Below are 13,759 nucleotides of genomic sequence, written 5' to 3'. Positions count from 1 at the left end.
ACTTGCTGCAGATGGCCTTCCACTCGCTAGCCACTGGCCAAGCTAGGAATGGAATGGGTAGGCCTCTGCTTGACTCTTCCTCCCGTAGCCAAGACTGGTAGAAGACTGGAAACGCTCCAGGTGTGACCCCGAGATGGGTGGGACTCGATTAGCATGTATCTATCCCAGCCCTTAGTACAGTGCTTGGCACATAGTAAATTACTAACAATTATTATCATATAAAATGCTTTCTATGTGCCGAGCAGGGGGGAAGATATAGCATCATCCCCATTTTACAGATGAGGTAACTGAGGCCTAGAGAAGTTAAGTGACTTGCCCAAAGTCGCACAGCTGATACTTGGCAGAGCTGGGATTTGAACCCATGACCTCCGACTCCAAAGCCCGGGTTCTTTCCACTGAGCCACGCTGCTTCTCATGTTCCATTGAAAGGTATTGTGGCAAGATTAGTAGATTAGTGGCAAGATTAGTATCAGTGGAAGGAAAGCAGGACACCCTAGGAGTATATAAAATATCAATCAATCAATCAATCGTATTTATTGAGCGCTTACTATGTGCAGAGCACTGTACTAAGCGCTTGGGAAGTACAAATTGGCAACACATAGAGACAGTCCCTACCCAACAGTGGGCTCACAGTCTAAAAGGGGGAGACAGAGAACAGAACCAAACATACCAACAAAATAAAATAAATAGGATAGAAATGTACAAGTAAAATAAATAAATAAATAAATAAATAGAGTAATAAATATGTACAACCATATATACATATATACAGGTGCTGTGGGGAAGGGAAGGAGGTAAGATGGGGGGGATGGAGAGGGGGACGAGGGGGAGAGGAAGGAAGGGGCTCAGTGTGGGAAGGCCTCCTGGAGGAGGTGAGCTCTCAGTAGGGCCTTGAAGGGAGGAAGAGAGCTAGCTTGGCGGATGAGCAGAGGGAGGGCATTCCAGGCCCGGGGGATGATGTGGGCCGGCGGTCGACGGCGGGACAGGCGAGAATGAGGTACGGTGAGGAGATTAGCGGCAGAGGAGCGGAGGGTGCGGGCTGGGCTGGAGAAGGAGAGAAGGGAGGAGAGGTAGGAGGGGGCGAGGTGATGGACAGCCTTGAAGCCCAAGGTGAGGAGTTTCTGCCTGATGCGCAGATTGATTGGTAGCCACTGGAGATTTTTGAGGAGGGGAGTAATATGCCCAGAGCGTTTCTGGACAAAGATAATCCGGGCAGCAGCATGAAGTATGAAGTATTAAGACTGTGAGCCCCCCGTGGGACAACCTGATCACCTTGTAACCTCCCCCGCACTTAGAACAGTGCTTTGCACATAGTAAGCGCTTAAAAATTACCATCATTATTATTATTATTACAATCCAACAGAGTTGGTAAACATGTTCCCTGCCCATAAGAAGCTTACAGTCTACAGGGGAAGACCAGACATTAAAATGGATTAGGGATAGGGGAAATAGTAAAGTATAAGAATATTTACATAAGAAATGGGGGGCTGGAATGAGAATCAAAATGCTTAAGGGGTAAACAGCCAAAGTGCACAGTCGATGCAGAAGGGAGGGTGGATACAGGAAATAAAAGGCTTAGTTTGGGAAGGCCTTTTGGAGGAGACGTGTCATTTGAATAATAAGAAGAAGAATTATGGTATTCGTTAAGCGCATACTATGTGCTAGGGTGGATACAAGCAAATTGGGTGGGACACAGTCCCTGTCCCACGTAGGGCTCACAGTGTCAATCCCCATTTTCCAGATGAGGTAACCGAGGCCCAGAGAAGTGAAGCGACTTGCCCAAGGTCACCCAGCAGACAAGTGGCGGAGCCGGAATTAGAGCCCATGACCTTCCGACCTGAAACATCTTGAAAGGTTTGTAAGGTTGGGAGAGTGGTGGAATGTCGTATATGAAAGAGGATGGAGTTCCCAGCTGTGGCCGAGGGGTCAGGGGTGGGATAGATGGGATCGAGGTACAGTGAGTAGGTTGGTGTTAGAAGAGTGGAGTTTACTGGCTGGGTTGTAGTCGGCCATCAGTGAGGTTAGGTAGGAGGGAGAGAGCTGTATGAATGACTTAATAATAATAATAATAATAATGGCATTTGTTAAACGCTTATGATGTGCAAAGCACTGTTCTAAGCGCTGGGGGGGATACAAGGTGATGAGGTTGTCCCACGGCGGGGCTCACAGTCTTCATCCCCATTTTACAGATGAGGTAACTGAGGCTCAGATAAGTTAAGTGACTTGCCCAAGGTCACACAGCAGACATGTGGCGGAGCCGGGATTCGAACCAATGGTAAAAGCCAATGGTAAAGCCAATGGTAAGGAATTTCTGTCTGATTCAGAGGTGGATGGGCAGCCATTGGCAGTTTTTGAGAGGTGGGGGCGAGATGGGCTGAATGATTTTTCAGAAAAGCGATCCAGGCAGCAGAGTGAAGTGTGAACCAGAGAGGGGAGAGACAGGAGGCAGGGAGGTCAGTGAGGACGCTGATGTGGTAATCAAGGTGGATATAATAAGTGCGTGGATTAAAATATCAGCAGTTTGGATGGAGAGGAAGAGGGTGGATTTTAGCGATGTTGTGAGGGTCGAGGGTTCAGGATGTCATGACAGATCAAATGTGTGTATTGAATGAGAAAGATGAGTCAAGGATAATGCCAAGGTCACAGGCTTGTGAGACAGAGAGGATAGTAGTGCTATCTATAGGGATAAGAAAGTTAGGGGGAGAACAGGGTTTGGGGGGAAAAACGAGGAATTCTGTTTGGGCATGTTACGTCTGAGATGTCGGCAGAACATCCAAGTAGAGATGTCCAGAAGGCACGAGGAAATGGGAGACTGCAGAGGAGGAGAGAGGTCAGGGCTGGAAAGGTAAATCTGGGAACCATTCTCATAGAGATGGTAGTCGAAGCCTTGGGAGCCACTGAGTTCTCCAAGGGAGTGGACGTAGATGGAGAATAGAAGGGGGACCCAAAACTGAGCCTCGAGGGACCCCCACAGTAAGGGGGCGAGAGGCAGAGAACGAGCCCGGGAAAGACACTGAGAAGAAGCAGACAGAGAGATAGGAGGAGAAACCAGGAGGGACCAGTGTCATTGACAGAAAGGTGAGCTAATGTTTCCGAAAGGGGTTGGTCCACTGTGTCGAAGGCAGCAGAGAGGTGGAGGAGGATTAGGATGGAGTAGTGGCCATTCGATCTGGCAAGAAGGAGGTCATTAATGACCTTAAAGAGGGCCGTTTCCATGGAGTGGAGGGGGCAGAAGTCAGATTGCAGAGGGGCGAGGAGAGAATTGAAAGAGAGAAAGAGGAGGCAGCGGGTGTAGACAATTTGCTCAAAGAGTTTGGAGAGGAATGGGAGGAGGGAGATAACTGGAGGGTGCTTGAGGGGTCGAAGGGAGGGGTTTTTTTTAGGACGGGGGAAACTTGAGAAGCAGCGTGGCTTAGTAGATAGAGTGCGCGCTTGGAAATTAGAAGGACCTGGGTTCTAATCCTGCCTCCACCACATGTCAGCTGTGTGACCTTGGGCAAGTTACTTCACTTCTCTAAGCCCTCAGTTACCTCATCTATAAAATGGGGATTAAGAGTGTAAGTCCCATGTGAGACAGAGACTGTGTCCAACCTGATTAACTTGTATCTACCCCAGTGCTTCGAACAGTGCTTGGTACATAGTAAGGGCTTAACACGCACCGTAATAACGATAATTATCATCATTGTTATATTGTTGTTATATTATTTGGGGGATTATTATTATTGGGACTGTTTGAAAGGAGTGGGACAGAAGCTACCAGAAAGTGAGCAGCTGAAGACGGCAGCCAGGGAGGGCAGGAGGGAGGGGGCTATTGCTTTGATGAGGTAAGAAGGGATGGGATCAGAAGCACAGGTGGAGGGGGTAGAATTTGAGAGAAGGCAGGTGATCTCCTCCTGAGAAACTTCTGGGAAAGATGAGAGAGTTGAAGAGGGGCAGGAGGAGGAAGGGACTGTAGAGGAGCAAGGGAGATTCTAGGGAAACCACCCTAATGCTTTCAATTTTATCGATGAAGCATGTGGCTGGCTCGTCGGGGCAAGAGATGTTGGCAGTGAGGGGACAGGGGTTTGAGGAGGGAGTTAAAAGTCTGAAGCAGCTGTCGTGGGCAATGAGCGTGGAAGACAATAAGGATAGGGCAGAATTACAAGAGGTAAGAATGAATTTGAGATGGATGAGGACAGCACTGGTGTCTAGGTTTCTATCAACGGCACTCCACAACTCGTGCACAAGAGCGGAAGAAGCATGGAATGGGGGTCAAGATTGGAGGTTTGGGTGGGCAAACGGACAAGACATATTTGCAGGGAAGGGGAAGTGTGGGAGAGAGGGCAGGTCAGGAGGTTGCAGTCAGAGAAATTTCAGATTGGTGAGTGGGGATTTTATAGTGACTGGAAATGAAGAGATCAAACTTACGTCCAAGTTGCTGACTGGATGACTGGGGAGGACCAGGAGGTCACTGGAGTTGAGGAGTGAGAGGAGGCAGAAAGTGGGACGTGGAAAGGTTGGTGGGAAAATCCACATGATCTTTACATCTCCGAGGATCAGCGTAGGGACGGAGACAGAGAAGGAAAGTGAGGAAGGGGTCGAAATGGTTCAGGAAGTTGGAGGTGGGTCCTGGGGGTGGTAAATAATGACGATGAGTAATTGGAGTAGGGGGTAGAGACAGATGGAGTGGACTTCAAAAGAAGGTAGAGAGGGATTGGGGGGGTTGTATTGGGAGGGCATTGGGGGGCAATAAGGGGGCCGACTTCTCTTCCTTTCACAGTGAGTCTTCGGGAGAGGGAAAGTAGTGGGAAGGAGTGCTTGCAGAAGCAGGAGGAGGAAGGTTACCTTCTGCTTTCAGCATTACCAGTGAATGTGTGTGACCTTGGGGAAGTCACAACTTCTCTGTGCCTCAGTTCCCTCGTCTGTGAAATGTGAGCCCCATGTGGGACAGGGACTGTGTCCAACCTGATTAGCTTATATCTACCCCAGCGCTTAGTACAGTGCCTGGCGCATAGTAAGCACTTAACAAAAAGCATACCAAAAGAAAAAAAAGAATGCTCGACTGCTCAGCGCTGGTAGGGAAGCATATCCTTGAGACGGAGGGAATGCAAGATGCTGTTTGTCAGTGCCAACTCTGCTTCTTCACCGTTGACATTGGGAAAAATAGAGAGAGAAGGTGTGTAATTGGGTCCTAGCCACCAAAATACCGGAATAGGGACCCTTTAGAAATCTCCTACTTAGTCTGTCGGGATCCAACCGACACTGCCCAAATCCCACGGTCGATGAAAAAGACACTTCATCTTTGATCTGCTCTGAACTGGGCTCCTGGAAGAAGCTGACTGTCACTAATGGAGTAGTCATAGTAGTATGTATTAAATGCTTATCTTGAACAAAGCACTGTGCTAAGCACAAAGAATACACAGGTGAGACTTGGATACTGTCCCTGGCCTTCAAGGGGCTCGCGCTCCAATAATAAAGGGAAAGAAGGGACTGGTCACAGACACGTATAAGGAAGCAATCAAAGAACAAAAGCAACATAAAAGGTAAGGACCAAGATAAATACAAAAATAATATGGAAAAAAAGCAGGAGGGCACCGAGGCTAGAAGAGCGGCGTTTCGGACTTTTTGTGGCTCAAAGTCCAACAGCTAGAACCACAGGCACAGCTACGGCCTGCCAGTGGTCTTCATTTTGTGGTGGCGGCAGGCTAGAGCCCGAGTTGGAGCAAGGCGGGTTGGGATAGAGGTCCCACAGAGGGAGGGAGTAGCAGCCACTCCATAATCATCGTCGTCATCATCATCATCAGTATTTCTTGAGCGCCTGCAGTGTGCAGAGCACTGTACTAAACACCTGGGAGAGAACAATACAACAGAGTTGGTAAGCATGTTCTCTGCCCACAGTGAGCTTACACTCCAGAGGGGGTTACAGTCATCAATAAAATGATGATAATGATAATATAGAAATTTCCATCCGGGGGTTCGTGCACTGCTACTGTTTCTGTGATTCCCGCCACGTTGGAGCGCAAGGCAGGTCAGGCCGAGGGACATGGGTGATGCAGTTGAGAAGCAACGTGGCCTGGGAGACAGAGGGACCTGGGTTCTAATCCCGGTTCTGGTTAATTGCTTGCTGTATGACCTTGGGCAAGTACCTCAGTTGTCTCAACTGTAAAATAGGGCTTCAATACCTGTTCTCCCTCCTTCTTAGACTGTGAGCCCCATTTGCTTAGAACAGTGTATGACACACAGTGAGTTTTTAACAAATGCCATAAAAATAGGCAGCTCAGCTATCCTGTGGGTTGGAGGCCGAGTCACGTGGCACTGTTGCTCGCATCTCCCTTTCCAGGTAATGCGGGGGAAGGATTTGAACAGGGACAGCAGCGTTTGCCATCCATCGCTCCCTTTATGGTCAACCTCCAGGGCCCAACTATGGGAGAAAGAGACTTCTCTATCCTCATGGCACCAGGAATCCTATCAGCCCCTGCTGCAGCCCAGGCAGGACTCTGGGAAGGCCACTGCCATGGCAGACACTTCAGTGACTGTAGGTCTGAGCCGAGAGGAGCCTGAAATCCTGTCGCTCCGTTCGTGTTTATCGTCATCCTTGTGTCGTATGTATTTTTTTCCTTAAGTGTCTGTCACCGATCCTTCTTATTCTTAGTTCGTGAGCTGCTTGGGAACCAAGGACCATTTCTAGATCTCATCCCGGTACTTCTTTCCTACCACTTAGTAATGATTATGGTATTTGTTAAGCGTTTACTAGGACCAGGCACTGTACTAAGCGCTGGAGTGGATACAAGCAGATCAGGTTGGATACAATACCTGTCTCACGTAGGGCTCACAGTCTCAATCCCCATTTTCCAGATGAGGTAACCGAGGCCCAGAGAAGTGAAGTGACTTGCCCAAGGTCACACAGCAGACAAGTGGTGGTGCTGGGATTAGAACCCGTTACCCCCTGCACCATGATGCTTCTACTTAGTAGAAGTAATGGTAATTATTAAGTGCTTACTATGGGCAGAGCGCTGTACTACGCCCTGGGAAAGAATACACAGTTGGGGATTAGACAAGACGCTTTGCACATAACTATTTAATAAATGCTCCTACCATTTTTCATGTCATCCTTGAACTTGCAGGGCAGCTGTATATCTAATTGGGTCACCGAGTCTCCTAAAATCAGTTGAACCAAAGCTATCCGTACGCTGCTCGCCAGTTTTCCTCTAATTAAGGCATTTGATGTATCAAGGCTGCTTTGCATCAGACTCAAGTGAAGTCAAAGCCAAAGGCCCATCGCTGTTCTCCCGCGGTAGATCGTGATCCGTGAAAGCTGCCAGTTCTGAGTGTGCTCACAAGAGGACGGGAAACCCAGTAGCTTGGCTTTCCTAGGGGAATTTTCCTTTGAAGTCCCTTCATAGCCCTCGTCCAGATGGATGTGGGACGAGGGCGCAGACCAGGGTGCGGAGTTCATGGCCAGAGATCTGAGCCTGTTGCCACTGGAGGGATGATGAGAGGGAAGTGTGGAGTTGGACGAGTAAATGCGGGAGGCCTGGAGTGATAAGTCTGTCAGAGGTCTTGGCCAGAGCCAAGACTTTTGGATGATTCCACAGATCATGGATGCGGCTCAACAGCACTTATTTGGTTTTTTCCCTTAGAATCTTCCCCAAGTTTCATCCTCTCAACAAAGCACCGTTCGGGAACTCTGCCCTCTTCATAAAAGAAACAAATCGTTCTCCGATCATAATATGTCTTCCTAGGAACGTGTCTGTTTTATAAACCCATTAGTATTCTTCAGAACAGCTACATCTAGTACCGAACATCTAAATTCGTAAGTTAAATTTTCAAAGTGACAGCCAAGAGTGAGCCAAAGATGAGGGACATTTACCTTCCTTTAAATTCAATCAAATGTCTGAATAATAAGCAAAGAGGATTCATTTTCACATATCTTAACAGAACCAAATATAACTCAATGAAAGGCACATGTTCTACAGTGGCCTTTGATGAAGAATCTTTCGTGAATCAAAAAGCAATGCAGTGGGTACCTTAACTGAGTAAGCCCCTAAACTTCACAGGCCTTGTATACCTCAGTTTCTCCATTTGAAAAAAAAAGCAGTAGTAGTTCTCTGCTTGCCCTCAGTTCCCAGCGGGGTCAGGAAGCCTGATAATACTATTATCAGCTATTATCAAGCTATTGCCTGAGTCTGATAGGCATTTTGAGAAGGGTCTTAACTCAGGTCAAGAGGGCTGATTATAATTATGGTACTTGTTATTATTATGGTACTTGCTAAGCGCTTACTATGGACCAAGCGCTGTTCTAAACGCTGGGGCAGGTACAAGTTAATCAGGCCAATCCACCGGGCTTAAAGTCTGTTGGGAAAGGCACCTCACAAAATGCCTAATCTCTGTCTAGAGATAGCCAACTACCGGAGAGTCATCATCATCTTCATCATCATCATCGTCATCAATAGCATTTCTGATCTCCCATCCTCCTGTCTCTCCTGTCTCTCCCCACTTCAGTCTATACTTTGCTGCCCGGATTATCTTTCTACAGAAACGCTCTGGGCATGTCACGTCCCTCCTCAAAAATCTCCAGCGGTTGCCTATCAACCTTCGCATGAAGCAAAAGCTCCTCACTCTCGGCTTCGAAGCTCTCCATCACCTTGCCCCCTCCTACCTCACCTCCCTTCTTTCCTTCTACATCCCAGCCCGCACACTCTGCTCCTCTCGTGCTAAACTTCTCACTGTGCCTTGTTCTCGCCTGTCCCTCCGTCGACCCCTGGAACACGTCCTACCTCTGAACTGGAATGTCCTCCCTCCTCAAATCTGCCAAACAATCACACTTCCCCCCTTCAAAGCCCTACTGAGAGCTCACCTCCTCCAGGAGGCCTTCCAAGATTGAGCCCCCCTTTTCCTCTGCTCCTCCTCCCCTCCCCATCGCCCCTACTCCCTCCCTCTGCTCCACCCCCTTCCCCCCACAGCACCTGTGTATATTTGTACATATTATTACTCTTTATTTTATTAATGTGTATATATCTATAATTCTATCTATCTATTTTGATAGTATTGACGCCTGTCTTCTTGTTTTGTTTTGTTGTCTGTCTCGCACTTGTAGACTGTGAGCCTGTTGTTGGGTAGGGATTGTCTCTATCTGTTGCCGAATTGTACTTTCCAAGCACTTAGTACAGTGCTCTGCACACAGTAAGCGCTCAATGAATACAATGGACTGAATTGAATGAATGAATATTTAATGAGCTCTTACTATATGCTGTACTAAGCGCTTGGGAGAGTACTGTGCAACAGAGTTGGCAGAGACGTTCCCTGCCCACAGCGAACTTACAGTCTGGAAGGGGCGACAGACGTTAATGTAAATAAACGATCTATAATATATAATTTAAAGATATGTACATAAGCGCTGAGGGGTTGAGGGTGGGGTGAATAGCAAATGCGGAGAAGCAACAGATCCAAGCACGTAGACGACACAGAAAGTAGAGGGAGAAGAGGAGTTAATTGGAGAAGTCCTCTTGGAGGAGACGTGACCTTAAAAAGACTTTAAAGGTGGAGAGAGTAGTGGTCCGGTGTATTTGGAAGGGGAGGGAATTCCAGACTAGGGGGAGGACATGGGAAAGGGATCGGTGGCGAGATAGATGAGATCCGGGCACTAAGCGAAGCTAGCGCTTAGAGGAGCGAAATGTGTCGGCTGAGTTGTAGGAGGAGATCAGTGAGGTAAGGTAGGAGGGGGCGAGCTGATTGAGTGCTTTAAAGCAATGGTAAGGGGTTTCCGTTTGACGCGGAGCCGGGTGGGCAACCACTGGAGGTTCTTGTGAAGTGGAAAGATGTGGACTGAATGTTTTTTGGAAAAACGATCCCGGCAGCGGAGTGAATTATGGCCTGGAGTGGGGAGAGACAGGAGGCAGGGAGGTCAGCGAGGAGGCAGATGCAGTAATCAAGTCGGGTTAGGGCAAGTGCTTCTGTCATCGTGGTAACAATTTGGATGGAGAGGAAAGGGCAGATTTCAGCGCCGTCTGGCTGTTAACCAGTGCCGGAGATAGAGTCCCGGCCTGACTGGACCATTGGTCCGACTCAGCAAATGGCACCGCTCCACGGTCTTAAATTCTGAGTCAGCCTAACCGAGAGTTCTCGGCAAATGTCGGGACGAGAGCTCTGAATGGGCTAGGCCCGGCCCCCGAATCTCAGCCCAGCTCTGAGGAGCAAGGTCAGGCTAGTACCAACTCTAAGCTTGTCTGGCTGGACCAGGTTCAGAACAATCCCGCAACTCTCCCTGTCTGGGAACTCTGAGGGGAATGACTCACCCTCTCAGTCTCACTTAATACCTAGATGCCACAGTCTGGGGCCAGTTCAAAGCACTGGGCATTTGCAAGCAAATCTATGGGGACGATATCACGCCTCATGTCCCAACCCTCGACCAGTGGATGCTGTCGCCAGCTTCTGAAACAGTCTTTGCCCTTTTCCACTGTCATCTGGAAAAGAATTTTTCCAAGGGGCTTGTGAAAAGCACCCCCCTTCTCTTCCCCGCCTTTCTTCCGATGGCTCGGTGGTCACGTTAGGAGTCAGCAAGCTGTTTTATTTTATAATAGCAGGGCTAAACAGGCTGAACCAGAACGACACTTGCTGATTTCCTGTAATCTGACAGTGCATGTGAACACAGTTTGTAACAGCTAAAAGCAAACAAAAAAAAGCATGGTCTCAATTTTCTTTGCAGGCCCCTCACAAAAAAAATCGAGTGTAATTTGTTTGTGTACTCTTGCCTTGGGGTTCCGTAACCTCTATTGTAGCCAATAGTGATTTGAATAAGCCTAAGAGTTTTTCTAAGGAGGTACCTCTAGTTCCCCTCTCAGGGTCATACCTGGATAGTTTCCAGTGCCCTACCAGTCTCGGCTAAAGGAGGGAGAGTCAGGCAGAGGCCTATCCATTCCATTCCTAGCTTGGCCAGTGGCTAGCGAGTGGAAGGCCATCTGCTACAAGTCAAAACTCACCCATGCTGGGCAGCAGCCGCACGGGAGAGAGTCGAGGGGGGAGACTCGAGTTTACTGCGTGGAAGGAGGCAATGGTTAAACCGCTTCCGTATTTTTACCAAGAAAACTCTATGGATCCACTACCAGAGCGATTGCAGATGGAGAGCGGGGCGTCCTGGGAGAGATGCGTCCGTGGTGTCGCTATGGGCCGGAAACGACTCGACGGCATAAGACAAGTCAAGACAAGACCGCTCGTTACTTCAAGTCTGCTGTGCCCTTACCGGAGGTAGGTCTGATTTTATACCACTAATTGAAACTCGAGCCAAATACACTTGACAGTCGGGGAATGGATATGAATGGGAAGAGAGGAGCCATCAGAGGAAACCATGCCAATCAAAATCGGGTGATATAAGGTGTTGGTCCCAAAGTCCACTCAAGACCTTCCCACCTAACTCTGTTGACTCTCCCCTTCTACACTATAAAGCTCACTGTGGTCAGGAAACGTGTCTACCAATTCTGTTATATTGTACTCTCCCAAGAGTGTGCTCTGCAAACAGTAAACAATCAGTGAATGCGATTGATTGATTGATAAGTAAGCTAACCTGCTGACGAGTAAGCCAATGGAAACGGTGAAGAGTGTGTTGTAGAACAGTCGGTGGCATGCAGTATATATTGTACTTTCCAAGCACTTAGTACAGTGCTCTGCACCCAGTAAGCACTCAATAAATACGACTGAATGAATATGATTGAGATTCTAGGGAAATGGACACTGCATCTACAATACCTACTCCCAACCTCAGATTTAGTTTTTGCGAATCATTAGACCACTCCCAGTCATTGAAAACCTGTACCGGCCCCACCCAATTACCGATATTACCACTTCCCCCTTCTAATCACTCCCTCCTCCTCCTGCTTTTGGGTACTCTTGGCTGAATCAGAGGTTAAGTCACCTAATTAATTAATGATGGTATTGGTTAATAATAATAATAATAATGATGGTATTTGTTAAGCGCTTACTATGTGCAAAGCACTGTTCTAAGTGCTGGGGAGGGTCCAAGGTGATCAGGTTGTCCCACAGGGAGCTCACAGTTTTAATCCCCATTTTACAGAGGAGGTAACTGAGGCACAGAGAAGTTAAGTGACTTGCCCAAAGTCACACAGCTGGCAGTTGGCGGAGCCGGAATTTGAACCCGTGACCTCTGACTCCAAAGCCCGGGCTCCTTCCACTGAGCCACGCTGCTTCTCGTTAAGCACGTACTATGTGCCAAGCACCATACTAAGCCCCTGAAGAGAGTGACTGAAGGGCCACACAACTGTATTGGGGACACTCACAACTGTATTGTGTGTACCCTCACACAACTGTATTGGGGACACTCTCCTACCAACTGAACCCAGAGTCCTCCAAGCCCATGGAGTCCATGGCCTTCCAGCAGTGGCATTTTATTCCTGAATCGAGAGAGTGTGTGTGCATTTGTGTGAGTCTGCGATGTGTTCAGACAGAGCAAATCCTTACTCTCTAGAATAATTCTAGGCTTTCAGCGGCTAAATTTTTATTTGTACTTTTATTCTAGAATTGTGTGTGTCTGTGTGAGTGAAATGTGTTCAGGCAGCTACAGCAAATCCTTACTCTCTTGAATAATTCTAGGCTTCCAGCTGCTAAATTTTTATTCTTGAAGTGTGTGTGTGTGTGTGTGTGATGTGTCCAGGCAGTTACAGCAAATGGTTCATTCATTCAACCGTATTTATTGAGCGCTTACTGTGTGCAGAGCACTGTACTAAGCACTTGGAAAGTACAATTCGGCAACAGACGGAGACAATCCCTACCCAACAATGGGCTTACTCTCTAGAATAATTCTAGGTTTCCAGCAGCTAAATTTTTATTTTTGAAGAGTGTGTGTGTGTGATGTGCCCAGGCAGTTGCAGTAAATCCTTTACTTTTTAGAATAATTCTAGGCTTCCAGCAGCTAAATTTTTATTTTTGAAGAGAGAGAGAGAGAGTGTGTGTGATGGGCTCAGGCAGTTGCAGTAAATCCTTTACTTTCTAGAATAATTCTCAGCTTCCAGCAGCTAAATTTTTATTCTTGAACTGTGTGTGTGTGTGTGTGTGTGTGTGTGTGTGTGTGTGTGTGTGTGTGTGTGTGTAACAAATTCAGGCAGTTCCAGCAAATACTTTCTAGAATCCATGCTAATTCTTCACCAAGTGGAATAAAAAGAATCCTCTACATAGACCAAGCAAGTGCAAGATTCAACTCAAAAAAACCCATGAGGGATGGAGGGGAGTCAAGGTGGATTGACATTTCTAAAAATGCTCACTCCATTTCTGGACAGCCAAGGAAAACCTATTGCCAGTTGGCTCAGGAGTAACGCAGACTAGGCAGAGGGTCAGATGAAACAGATGTTGGAGGATTTGATCCTGGAATTCTGAAGGGGAATTCGACTGGACCCCTGAACCCTGTTTTATGTTTCGATACAGATTGTCCACACTAGCCTGAGATGACACTGCTGACACTGCCATTTTCCAGGGGTGTCAAAAGACCATTGTGTTCCTGGCAGTGAATGAGCATCAAATGTCTGCCTCGTCTGTTCTTTGACGAATCCTTCCACTGTCTGGCCAGGAGCCATTTTGTGTTTCTTCCTGTTTATGGCCCGGCCTCACGCCCTGGCAAGGAGCATGCTAGATTTCTCCTCGTACTGGACCCCTCCTTGACTCACAACCTAAAATGTGTCGGAGACACACCCGCCATCTGGTGTGCCAGGCAACTTATAAAATGGGACGGGGGAGAGGGTTCAGGGGGAGAAGCAACGAAACATAAGCTGACAAC

At 47.8% G+C, this 13,759-nt stretch overlaps 2 non-coding genes across 2 annotated transcripts; one reads left to right on the top strand and one right to left on the bottom strand.

Annotated features, from left to right (window-relative positions):
* On the bottom strand, positions 1-138 carry LOC119948569. Its single transcript, XR_005456957.1, has one exon. It is a non-coding gene; the product is annotated as a small nucleolar RNA SNORA7 (small nucleolar RNA).
* Positions 139-10,810: 10,672 nt separating this feature from the next.
* Positions 10,811-10,948, top strand: LOC119948524. Its single transcript, XR_005456914.1, has one exon. It is a non-coding gene; the product is annotated as a small nucleolar RNA SNORA7 (small nucleolar RNA).
* The last annotated feature ends 2,811 nt before the right edge of the window (positions 10,949-13,759 follow it).

The sequence above is a fragment of the Tachyglossus aculeatus genome, chromosome X4, assembly GCF_015852505.1.
Source record: "Tachyglossus aculeatus isolate mTacAcu1 chromosome X4, mTacAcu1.pri, whole genome shotgun sequence".
NCBI classification, from domain to species: domain Eukaryota; kingdom Metazoa; phylum Chordata; class Mammalia; order Monotremata; family Tachyglossidae; genus Tachyglossus; species Tachyglossus aculeatus.
Note: the sequence above shows the minus strand (reverse complement) of the source record. Positions and strands in the feature narration are given on the sequence as shown.